At 43.0% G+C, this 13,535-nt stretch overlaps 3 long non-coding RNA genes across 3 annotated transcripts; 2 read left to right on the top strand and 1 right to left on the bottom strand.

The window, feature by feature from the left end:
• Nucleotides 1–701: 701 nt before the first annotated feature.
• Nucleotides 702–2,617, top strand: LOC309513093. Its single transcript, XR_014211293.1, has 2 exons — nucleotides 702–1,267; nucleotides 1,462–2,617. It is a non-coding gene; the product is annotated as an uncharacterized lncRNA (long non-coding RNA).
• A 66-nt stretch (nucleotides 2,618–2,683) lies between these two features.
• Nucleotides 2,684–4,600, bottom strand: LOC309512566. The gene is made up of 2 exons (XR_014211080.1): nucleotides 4,424–4,600; nucleotides 2,684–3,134 (listed from the first exon to the last, which is right to left on the bottom strand). It is a non-coding gene; the product is annotated as an uncharacterized lncRNA (long non-coding RNA).
• A 273-nt stretch (nucleotides 4,601–4,873) lies between these two features.
• Nucleotides 4,874–5,541, top strand: LOC309512558. The gene is made up of 2 exons (XR_014211075.1): nucleotides 4,874–4,999; nucleotides 5,116–5,541. It is a non-coding gene; the product is annotated as an uncharacterized lncRNA (long non-coding RNA).
• The last annotated feature ends 7,994 nt before the right edge of the window (nucleotides 5,542–13,535 follow it).

The following is a 13,535-nucleotide window of genomic DNA, read 5'->3' as shown; positions in this document are numbered from 1 at the left end:
GCCCCTATCTTCAGTTGAGATGTTCAGAACTGCACCATATTTCATGTGTATGATTAACTTGACATCCTCTGGGGGTATGCTAAGTTTCGTAGAATTTCATCCATGGGGGGGTATAAAATAAATTAATTTATGTGCACATTTAGTGACTTTACACTCATCGGCCTGTAGATGGTGGTGTTGAGCGAAGGGTTGCTGGTTTAGGATGATACTGTCACACACACACATGCAGGAATACAAACAAACGCAAGCATGCACACACACTGACATCCACAGGCACAGACACACACCCATACACACACATACAAATCCACATGTACAGACACACACACACACACACAAACACACACGCGCACACACATGTACGCACGCATACATACACGCACAGACACACACACACACACACACACACACACACACACACACACACACACACACACACACACACACACACAGACACACACATACACAAACACACACACATACACACACACACACACACACACACACACACACACACACACACACACACACACACACACAGACATGCACATACACAATACAGCCAAATTGCTCCACGTCATTTATTTTTGTGGAAAGCCAGTGCAGGCCTGAGCGGCGGTCATATTTTGTACCGCCATGCGGTACATCTAGTTGTTATAATTCTTCTTCTCCAAAGTGAATCGCTTTTTTGAGGGCCTAAACTTGCTTGAAAACTTTGGACACGCTTCAGAAGTGGTGAAAATTTACATCTGATATGGGTTTCAGAATTGGGTGGGGCAAAATGGCTCAATTCGCTAAATTTTTACGTTTCGCGTACATGTATGAAATTCGGTACATACATGTAATGACCCAATACCTACAAAAACGTCTCTTGGAGCGTAGCCTTAAACACAACAGGAAGTCAGCATTTTTTAACTTCCTCTCAGATTTTGTGAAGTTTTTGCCATTTCCAGATGTTGCACTTTAACGAACTTTGTGACGTTAAATTGCGAAGATCTTGAGTTTTCGTCAAAGGGTGTGCCCTTGGTGGTCTGACAAATGGAGATGTGCAAACCCAATTTCAGCCTTTGAGTGATATATGCATCATCAGATAAGTTCTACATTAATGTTGCTTGCAGTTCCGATGTTGCTAGGCAACCACAAACAGCCTGCAGTAACTCAGGCATACAATGTCCGATCTGCCCCAAACTTCACATGTTTGATAAGAGTCCTGTCCTGAACACATGACCATGCTCATATTCGGTTATAGTAATAGCGCCACCTGCTGGTAGCAGGAAGTGTGGCAAATACAAATGACTTTAACATTGTCCTCCTATATTTACATACTGCCCACTCACGAAACTTTGTAAACGCGTCAGAAATGTGATGTTTCGTTATGAAACAGGAATTTGTTGTAACTCGGACATACAGTGTCTGATCTGCCCCAAACTTCACATGTTTTATTAAAGTCCTGGCCTTAAGACAACAGGAAATGACACGTTTTACACTGTGATTAACTCCTTATAGAGATTTAACCAGATCAGCTTCATATATGGCCAGTCTAATCTTAAGGCCTTAGCGGTGGTAAATTGTGAAGATCTTGAGTTTTCGCTGAAGGGTGTGTCCGTGGCGGCCTGACAAATTCTGATGTTTCGCCGTGAAAGAGGAAGCTGTTGTAACTCAGGCATACAATGTCCAATCTGCCCCAAACTTCACATGTTTGATAAGAGTCCTGTCCTGAATGCATCTACATGAAAATATACAGCTAGTCATAGCGCCACCTGCTGGCAACTGGAAATGACATCCTTTACACTGTAATTCACTCTCCGAAATATATTTAAATATGCCATGAAGTACCAAACATACTAGAAACATGTTAAATCATGCAACACTTGGCTGAGTGCTAATTTATGCGATTAACATCATGAAAAAGGAAGTTGTGAAACAGCATACAATGTCCAATCTGCCCCAAACTTCACATGTTTGATAAAAGTCCTGTCCTGAAGACATCTACATGCCAATATTCAGTTATAGTAATAGCGACACCTGCTGGTGGCAGGAAGTGTGGTAAATTCAAATGACTTTGACATAGTCCTCCTATATACATACTGCGCACCGTGCTCTGCTTTCCTAAAGGCGCCGGGTGGCGGTGGCACGGGTGCGAGGGCCCTTTTCATCGCTGCTTGCAGCTTTAATTTTTTTTTCGAGCTGCTCCCTGAAAAGTTATTTAGGGAACCAAAAAATTGTCGTTCTGTGGAATCACTGCGAAAAACTCCTTTTGGAACCTTTATTTTTTAAATATTTTTTCTTTTATTTTAGATTAATTTTAATTACTGAGAAGGTATAGTTTTTGTTAACAATAGCAACACTTGCAAATGCTGTTTCAAAATGACTTTCTTTTTTTCATAATTTACTGTGCAGGTGTTGTCATGCTTCACTGAGTGAAATTTATTTGGGTTTTTGAGATTAAATACTTTATAGGGAAGTCAACATGTCTTACAATGTAACTTCATCTAATATTTATTTGTTTATTTTTTGATGCAGACAACCCTATAAGATTTGAGAGGCTACATTTTATTATAAGAACATTTATTGGAATATTTGTACTTCTAAACACTGATTTGTAACGGCAGGATATTTTTTCTCATATCATACAAAAACGTTTTTTTTTCTCAAATAACACAAAAGGACTCAAAGACAGACACAGTATTATTAATTTTATTTCAAGTACAACACAACATCATAGCATGCTCTTGTGTGAATGAACTCCGAGAAGCAGAAGAGAGACATCAGCCAGAAGGATGAAGCAGAAGCCAGAGGAGAGACTGAGCGGATCTACTGATCTGAACACTGATCTCTCCTCAGTTGTGCAGTGACTGCAGGCTGGCCGCTCCGTGTGACCTCACAGCTCACTGAGACGCTCTTCATCCACTCCTGCTCAGAGAGAGTCAGGCTGCTGCTCCAGCTGTACAGAGCGTCCTTCTGCAGGAGCCCAGCGCTGCTCTCCTGAGCCCTGCTGCTCCCGTCCACCTTCCAGCTCAGGCTCCAGTCTGACGGAAAGCCCTCGCTGGCCACACATAGCAGTGTCGCTGTGTTCAGAGAGGAGATCTCTGCACTGGACGGGGGCAGGATGATCACTTTAGGAGGAGTGTTGCCTGAGAGAAGAAGAGCAGCGGGACGACAAACAACTCGCTTAATAAAACATCTTCAATATTATTAGAGGTTAAAGTGACAGACAACATTATGACCATCGGTTTAAACAGACAAAGTTATATAATAAAAGGCCACTTAAGTGCACTTAAAGAGAGACACTTTTATGACTATGTTCTTTAACACACTTAAATAAGCTTTAAAGAAGTACAGTTATTCTGATGTATTGAAAAATGTACTAAAGCACATTTAGAGTACTTCATTATAATTTTAACTCTAGTGTTTTATTCAATATTACATTACAAGTTAATAAATGTACTAAATGTACTAAATTGCAGCTTCATCTTTAATCAAAATGTGTAATCACAAGTATATTTAAATATATGATGGACACGTTTCTATAGAAATTACATTAAAGTAGGCCTATCTATTAATCATATTTCAAAAACAATAGAAGTAATTATGAAATTACATATAAAAATGCAATTAAGCCTAGCTTAAGTAGGTTAAAAAGCACTCTAAAGTTTAGCTAATTGCATTTCATATGAACTTAAGACATAAGTTTTTTTTTTTTTTTTTTAAATAACATGTAATTAAGTGTCTGAAAACATAAATTTTGGTTCACACTGAAGTATAATGTTAAAGCATATTATTATTTTGTATTAAGTACTCTTAAAAGTATCCTAAATTGCCCTTTTTTCCCAGGAGGGAGGTGTAAAATATATTTTGAATTGTATTATACATTTTAAATTATTTTAAAATAAATGTTAAAGTTTAAATGAGAAATTCTATATGATGTATTACAGTCTGTGTTTCAAAACAACAAATTTATAATTCATAAATTAGTTTTACAATTATTTTATTTCAAAGTAGGTTGAAAATCTATAATATAGTACATTTTGAATACAGGTATGTTATGGGTATTTATGTATGTATGCATTTATTTATTCATTGATATATTTATTCTAAGTATATATATATATATATATATATATATATATATATATATATATATATTCTTCTCATGCTCTTATATCATGTCAATATTTATCAAATGTATCTCTTTTCCTGGTGAAAATGTTCAAAACTTTAAATTTTTTTAATTTAAGAGTTTTGTATGTGTCTGTATGATCATCTCACATATAAACCTACACTATATTTACTGTAAGCATATGAACTTTTATTTTTTTTGTTCCACAAGACAAAGCAAAACATTCAATTTATAATGTTATAAAATATATGACTAAATATGATAACACTGCACTGCATTAAAATGATTTAATTATTTACTTACTGCCAACATCCAGTCTGGTGCCGCTGCCGAAAGTCCTTCACAGTGATACAAACTAATAGAGCAGATGTACAAAAACCTCCTGAACGCTTCAGTAACTGCACTGTTCACTGCATCTCCAAAACAACATCTTTCATTTGATTTAGTGTTGTGGTCGATTACAGTTAAAAATTCACATTTAATTTTTTAAAAAGGAAATTTTTCATAATATATGATTCCACATTTAAACATTGCAATCTAAACTCCAGCTGATTCACTGATGTTCAACTACTGAATGTTTATTAGAAATCATCAGCATATAGGAAACTATTGAGAAATATCAGATGATACTGACAAATTCTTAATAAGTAGAGAAACTAAATTAAATATCTTTTAAAACTGAATGTATTTATTTAAATCAGTGTGACACACTTTCTCCTGAAAGGAAGCCGCTTTGAATATGTGCACCACCTCTTTGTTTAAGACGGACTGTCCGCCGGTCAGGACTGTAAACAGCAGGTCTCGTCTCTTCTCACTCATTCTCAGCAAAGATGACTGCAAACGCTCTGATTATCTGCTCTCTACTGCTTTCTCTTGCTGGTGAGATTAGTGTTGAGTATTCAGAGCTTTTTCAGAAGTGCTTTATAAATGTTGTATCATTCTTCTCATGTATTATGTGTTTGACTGTAACACTGACTGATGTGCTGTGATGGCAGGTTGTTTTGCTGAGATCATTCTGACTCAGAGTCCATCCGTGAATCTGGTGTCTGTGGGAAGCAGCGTCACTCTCAACTGCGGGTCCAGCAGTTCTAGTGTATCAACTCATTTAGCCTGGTATCACCAGAAACCCGGACAAACACACAAACTCCTGTTCTCTAGTGTTGGTAGCAAAGTGTCTGGAGTTTCTGAGAGATTCACTGATGGAAGATCAGGAACAAACTACATGCTCAATATCAGAAATGTCCAGCCTGAAGATGCAGGAGATTATTACTGTCAGCAGCATAATGAATGGCCATTAACAAAGTGATACAGAACCGTACAAAAACCCCTTCAGTGAAAGAGGAACTGCTGATTTAGACACACACTGCACACATACACTATGATTGGAACTGGTTTTTAAAGTTATGAACACACAACAAAAATCTGGGGCCGGATCCAAAAAACATTCTTAAGAATAAAATTAATATTAACTGCTAATCTTACCATTTTTTACTTAAGATTATTTTATTTTTTTTACATATATTTATAGAAAATACTTCTTAAAACGTTATTTGTCTTACGCTAAATCTAATATTTTTTCTTAAAACTGTTCTTGAGACATCTGCATCTTTTGACAAATTCTTTTATTAAAAATAACAATTTGTAACTTGACGAATCACTTTAAAGTGTAACACTCATTACTAAAATCTGGTCAAAGCAATTGCTGCAAAAATAGTGTGCAACCTTATGATGATAATTACAGCATTCTGCAGGCAGATGAAAAAGATGGGCTGAGGAGTTTTTCAGCAAGATCTGCCATACAGTCAGAAAATCAGGACAGTCACTCCATGAGCCAGTCAATGAGTGCTGGATCATCAACTTCGACATGGAGCAGCTCCCGTCCATCTCCAAACCCCCAAACTCTTCCCTTCTCAGTCCGGTCCAGTAAATGTCATTGATAACCCTGTCCCGCCCAATGTCCTGCCCACCCCATTGTCTCCACACTCACGTCCGGCACCACCCAGTCCCCTGGACTCACCTGTTCCTCTGGTGCCTCTCCTCAGCTCCACCTGCACCGCCGAATCTCTCCAGCTCTTCTGCTCCGCCTGCACCGCTGACTCTCTCCATCTCTTCGGCTCCACCTGCACCACTGAATCTCTCCATCTCTTAAGCTCCACCTGCACCGCTGACTCTCTCCAGCTCTTCGGCTCCACCTGCACCGCTGACTCTCTCCAGCTCTTCGGCTCCATCTGCACCACTGAATCTCTCCAGCTCTTCGGCTCCACCTGCACCGCTGACCCTCTCCAGCTCTTTGGCTCCACCTGCACCGCTGACTCTCTCCAGCTCTTTGGCTACACCTGCACCACTGAATCTCTCCAGCTCTTCGGTTCCACCAGCACCACTGAATCTCTCCAGCTCTTCGGCTCCACCTGCACCACTGACTCTCTCCAGCTCTTCGGCTCCACCTGCACCACTGACTCTCTCCAGCTCTTCTGCTCCACCTGCACCACTGACTCTCTCCAGCTCTTCGGCTCCACCTGCACCACTGAATCTCTCCAGCTCTTCGGCTCCACCTGCACCACTGACTCTCTCCATCTCTTCGGCTCCACCTGCACCGCTGAATCTCTCCAGCTCTTCGGCTCCACCTGCACCACTGAATCTCTCCAGCTCTTCAGCTCCACATGCACCGCTGAATCTCTCCATCTCTTCTGCTCCACCTGCACCACTGAATCTCTCCAGCTCTTCGGCTCCACTTGCACCGCTGACTCTCTCCATCTCTTCGGCTCCACCTGCACCACTGAATCTCTCCAGCTTTTCGGCTCCACCTGCACCGCTGACTCTCTCCATCTCTTCGGCTCTACCTGCACCACTGACTCTCTCCAGCTCTTCAGCTCCACCTGCACCACTGACTCTCTCCAGCTCTTCTGCTCCACCTGCACCGCTGACTCTCTCCAGCTCTTCGGCTCCACCTGCACCGCTGACTCTCTCCAGCTCTTCGGCTCCACCTGCACCACTGAATCTCTCCAGCTCTTCGGCTCCACCTGCACCGCTGACTTTCTCCATCTCTTTGGCTCCACCTGCACCGCTGAATCTCTCCAGCTCTTCGGCTCCACCTGCACCACTGAATCTCTCCAGCTCTTCAGTTCCACATGCACCGCTGAATCTCTCCATCTCTTCTGCTCCACCTGCACCAATGAATCTCTCCAGCTCTTCGGCTCCACCTGCACCGCTGACTCTCTCCAGTTCTTCGGCTCCACCTGCACCACTGAATCTCTCCAGCTTTTCGGCTCCACCTGCACCACTGACTCTCTCCATCTCTTCGGCTCCACCTGCACCACTGAATCTCTCCAGCTCTTCTGCTCCACCTGCACCGCTGACTCTCTCCATCTCTTCGGCTCCGCCTGCACCGCTGACTCTCTCCATCTCTTCGGCTCCACCTGCACCACTGAATCTCTCCATCTCTTAAGCTCCACCTGCACCGCTGACTCTCTCCAGCTCTTCGGCTCCACCTGCACCGCTGACTCTCTCCAGCTCTTCGGCTCCATCTGCACCACTGAATCTCTCCAGCTCTTCGGCTCCACCTGCACCGCTGACCCTCTCCAGCTCTTTGGCTCCACCTGCACCGCTGACTCTCTCCAGCTCTTTGGCTACACCTGCACCACTGAATCTCTCCAGCTCTTCGGTTCCACCAGCACCACTGAATCTCTCCAGCTCTTCGGCTCCACCTGCACCACTGACTCTCTCCAGCTCTTCGGCTCCACCTGCACCACTGACTCTCTCCAGCTCTTCTGCTCCACCTGCACCACTGACTCTCTCCAGCTCTTCGGCTCCACCTGCACCACTGAATCTCTCCAGCTCTTCGGCTCCACCTGCACCACTGACTCTCTCCATCTCTTCGGCTCCACCTGCACCGCTGAATCTCTCCAGCTCTTCGGCTCCACCTGCACCACTGAATCTCTCCAGCTCTTCAGCTCCACATGCACCGCTGAATCTCTCCATCTCTTCTGCTCCACCTGCACCACTGAATCTCTCCAGCTCTTCGGCTCCACTTGCACCGCTGACTCTCTCCATCTCTTCGGCTCCACCTGCACCACTGAATCTCTCCAGCTTTTCGGCTCCACCTGCACCGCTGACTCTCTCCATCTCTTCGGCTCTACCTGCACCACTGACTCTCTCCAGCTCTTCAGCTCCACCTGCACCACTGACTCTCTCCAGCTCTTCTGCTCCACCTGCACCGCTGACTCTCTCCAGCTCTTCGGCTCCACCTGCACCGCTGACTCTCTCCAGCTCTTCGGCTCCACCTGCACCACTGAATCTCTCCAGCTCTTCGGCTCCACCTGCACCGCTGACTTTCTCCATCTCTTTGGCTCCACCTGCACCGCTGAATCTCTCCAGCTCTTCGGCTCCACCTGCACCACTGAATCTCTCCAGCTCTTCAGTTCCACATGCACCGCTGAATCTCTCCATCTCTTCTGCTCCACCTGCACCAATGAATCTCTCCAGCTCTTCGGCTCCACCTGCACCGCTGACTCTCTCCAGTTCTTCGGCTCCACCTGCACCACTGAATCTCTCCAGCTTTTCGGCTCCACCTGCACCACTGACTCTCTCCATCTCTTCGGCTCCACCTGCACCACTGAATCTCTCCAGCTCTTCTGCTCCACCTGCACCACTGAATCTCTCCAGCTCTTCGGCTCCACCTGCACCACTGAATCTCTCCAGCTCTTCGGCTCCACCTGCACCGCTGACTCTCTCCAGCTCTTCGGCTCCACCAGCACCACTGACTCTCTCCAGCTCTTCAGCTCCACCTGCACCGCTGAATCTCTCCATCTCTTCGGCGCCGCCTGCACCGCTGACTCTATGACACCGCTGGTATCATGGCGGGCTCTGGCTCCACATCTGCGCTGTGCTGCTGTCAGAGGCTGGTACGCTGATCTCTTCCTCGGTCTCGCAGACTGTTGTGGAGGAGTACCCACTCCACGTACTCCATGAAATTCCCTAGAGGCTAATTTCTGGGCAACCACGCTCTCATCTCCACTTGTCCGGAAAAGCACACACACGCAGTCATCATCATAACGGCAGGTTCACAAGTTTGATATTTACGATTTTGGATCGTGGAGGCTCTGATGCGATCAGGAGCAGTAAAATAATAGTAATGACACCAACCAATTGAGGATTTTTTGGACAAAAATTCAGTTGCTATGTAGCCACACCCCCCAGATTGTTGGGGGATGCTAATCGGGTTCAAAATCAGCTTTAAAATCTTCTTGTGTGTGTGGCCAGCCTTAAACAGGTGGAACAGGTGCGAAACTCAAATCAGAAACTATTGCAACTAACAATGAATGACAACTCAGGCAAACAGAAACAGGGAAAACGAAATCAAAACACAATGAAACTTAACAACCTGACATTACACCACCTCAAGAAAGGCACGTCCTCGCACTGCAATAAACAATAAAGTCCAACAGAGGAGGGAGGGTAGGTGCTCTGGAGGAGAGCTGAAGACTGCAGGAGAATGGGAGTTACCTAGGGCCTAGTGGCCTAGGTGGAGTGAGGGTGCTGGAGGACTGAGGCAGAGCCTGTGAGACCGAGGACCAAGCTGGAGCAGGATAGAAGGAGGAGCCTGATAGAGCTGAAGGGGTGGAGGGACAAGGCACTGCTAGAGACCCAGAAGTTCATGGCGTAGGCATAACGACGACTGACCAAGGCGAAGCTAGAGGGACGAGGGCTAAGTATTGTTTTTACAACTACTCATGGGTGTGCGACCTGCAAATTTGAGTATATTTTATTTCATGTAAAAAAAATTAGTAAGGAGCGAGTCCACCATTGTAGGCCTATGTGTGTGAGAGGGGGAGATTCTGGGAGTGATTAGTCGACTGCGTGGGTCATGAGTTTTGTGTGTCATGCAGTTGTCACTTCTAACATCACAGCTCAGTCAAAAATGATGAAACGAACCATTGATGCATTTTTATCACCAGAGCTCAGTGGCGGCTCCAGAGATTTTCTGTTGCAGGTGCTATGGGGATGCTCAACACTTAAGAGAAGGTGCTTTGAATTTTTGAGGCGTTTCATTATGGATATCGCATCAGACCACCCTTGATATGCGTACACGCCCGCATTAACTATACTCGTTCCGCGACTATAAGCATATATAAACTGTATATATATGTAAAAGTATTCAACGCAAGGGCTATAGACAGGGGGCGCAACTACCCAGTGTCAGAGGGGTATGCAGCAACAATTTTGGCAATCATCAATCTGGTGCACTTTGAGAGTTAAAAATTAAAAGCTCCAACCCATATTCAGTGTGCAAATTAAACAAAGAAAAATTCAAACCTCTTTTAGTTACAGTGTCAGTCTACGTACTACTACATAATAATAGTTATAATATTAATCCCATGATAGTAATAGCATATTGTTAAACAAATGTACTTAAAAATAAAGGAAACTTTCATAATTAGTTTTGTACTAATTTCTATACTTGAAAGAGTATATTTCTATACTTCACATTAAAGATGTGATTGGGCCAGCCAGTGTCAATCAAGAAAAGAACCAATGGGCCGCTGATCTAGGCTACGTGTTTCATAGGGTGTCAAAAAAAAAAAAAAACTAACGCTGACTTTTTTTTACCATTGCATTACATTGCCGGCACTAACCCATGCGCCGCCAATTAAGCAAAACAAAACGAATGGGCCGCCGATGTCTCCCGGTAGTCCCGATGGCCAGTAGCCTACATGCCTGCACGTCACACTTTAAATCCTACCTCCTTGCCTTTCAACATCCACTTATTAAGCTGCTGTCGCATCAATTGACATGCCATCTCCTTTTCCCTCTTTCTTTTTCTATTTTTAGTCCCTGACAGCTTTTTTGCTTTATCCATCTTTTTCGACGACAACTCACTAACGTTACTCATTCCTGCTCGCTCAGCGCTCACGGCGCCCGCGCCCACTCACGATTTTTTTTATTATTATTTAATTCCTATTATTAACAACATGAAAAAGACTATTCAAACATGACATTAAAATATAAATATAAAAAATTACAGACATTTCTTGGGGGTGCTGGGCAGGTGCTATGGCTATTATAGGGGGAGCTATACAGCACCACCTAGCTCCACCCTGGCGCCGCCACTGCCAGAGCTAGACCCTCTACAGCAACAAATTGCAGAGAAGGAAAAATCAGATGATGAGTCAGAAGAAGCAGGAGTGGCAAAAAAGGCAAGACAACAATATTTTCGACAGGAAAATAGTTAGAGATTACTAGGCTTAGATACTTAGGAATAGGCTGAGGGAGTTTACTTGGCTTAGATATTGCAAAAACACTTACACCATAAAAAATGAAAGCTTTAGCGGAGGTTCAGTCGGGAGGACTCAATTGTTACGTCACTTATTACCTTCTCATCTAGGCTATCCAATCGTGTTCTAATACTTGTAGTATAAAATATCCGTACTTACACATGTCTGAATTCGCAGATGCTGAGGCTTTCATTCACCTCCATCCTCCCCACCACCACCAGGATGGTCCCTTTCCATACCTCACAGGGGGTCGACTGTGCCCCAGCCTTCGTTTTCAGGCAGGAAATGCAGATTCCGTAGCCTCGGATAACGAGCTACGGACAAAGAACCGTAGAACCGTCTACGCCAAAGAACTTTATCATAATAACATATCATAATATTTGCTTGCTGGGCTGTATACTTGTTTCAGTATTTTGCCTCCCGAGTCTTTCTGGTAAAACTGTATCTTCTGCTCTCGATGTAATCTAAAACATGTGGGGAAACCAAGTCTGCTGAGGCAACCAGCACTGCACAGTTTAAATATGACACACTAGTGAAGTACAACAGCAGCTTGAAGCATAAAAATGCAGAGACAGATAGATTAATTAAATTGCATTGCCACTTCCAACAGCATTTCGCAGGCAGGAATCTTACATTCAGTCAGAAGATGAGGCTGAAATGACAGTGAAATTTAACACAGCATATTTCATAGCTAAGGAGGAACTATTCACCAAATTCAAGGGTCAAATTGAATTGTTAAAAAAGAACGGCGTAAAATGTTATCCTACACAGAGCAACGACACAGCATGTGCGCAGATCATTGGCGCTATTGCTGATTCACTCAAACAGAAGACTCATGAAAAGAATAAGGAAACCTCTAATCTCTCATTCATAATCAATGGCATTGGTGACACAGATGCTTCAACTAAAGATTGTGAAATAGTGTACGCAAGGATCCTGCAACAAGGTAAACCAATGAGTATTTGATTGGCCACATGGAAGTTCAGCATGCAAATACTCAAGGTATGTTACTTACAGTAACTGAATTTGACTCCAATTTAGTGCTTACTCTCAATAACACAACAGTCACTTCAGAAATGTATGCCAGGAATGACTACAAGAGTGAAACCATTAACCTTTTTAAGCCTAAAATAAATATATATTATTTGTAGGTGCCACAACTGTTCATTGTGATTACGGGGAAGGAAACTGTTACTTTCTGCTGGTGGTTTTGGTGTATAGTGAATATATAATTGCGTTGCAGGTCGATTTAAGGTGTGCCCCTAAATGTTATGCTTGTGCTTCTGAAAGTTTCAGTAAGGGGCTAAATTACCTCTACTAGTAAAAAAGTTAGTCTGAAGCCCAGATAAAAATTACATAAATGAATAAAAGAGTATACCATCTCACTCAAAGACAATCTGAGTGCAGGTTTCTTACATGAACAACACACACACACACACACACACACACACACACACACACACACACACACACAACTACTGTATAGCCTACAATTCAATAGATTGTCTAGCATTAATTCCTTAGTTAGTGTCGTCACCATATGCATTTAAACAAAGCTATTACTGAAACAATGCACTTTATTACTGTCATTAGCCTACTATTTATAACCTTTGTCATACTGATTTCAAGCAAAGCATTAGTAGTTCTACACAGTGGACATGTCAAAAAAATGTCAGTGGTAATGGATTCCACAGTAGCCTATAGCCTACCTCAAAAGTTTTGTTTACAGCAATTACTTAACCAGTCTAGTTGCTGACGAGTTGATCTGTGCCATTCACAGTCAGTGGCTAGTGCAGCTTTTTTTGAAACTTTGAATCAATTGCTTCGCAAAATGATTCGTTGTTTCGAAGCCCTCAAAACGCGACACGCCGGTGACCCCTGCTGGTCAAATCGTGTAAATGCGACGAAAATTCAGCCCAAACTTACATTAAAACACCTTTTACGTACGCAATTTATGCAAATGTTTCATTGAAAATGTACTCTATTAAATGCTATTAAATAAATAATAATACCATAACAAATGAAGTGTCTGTATAAAATTAGCTTATGCTTGGTTAAAATATAGGGCTTGATTTGTTTTATGAAGGCTGCTTGGTTAATCAGGCCTAAGAGACTGTCCCTTGTATACAAATGTGGCATTACAG

This window comes from Leuciscus leuciscus (assembly GCF_965113295.1).
Source record: "Leuciscus leuciscus genome assembly, chromosome: 1".
In the NCBI taxonomy this organism is placed as follows: Eukaryota; Metazoa; Chordata; class Actinopteri; order Cypriniformes; family Leuciscidae; genus Leuciscus; species Leuciscus leuciscus.
Note: the sequence above shows the minus strand (reverse complement) of the source record. Positions and strands in the feature narration are given on the sequence as shown.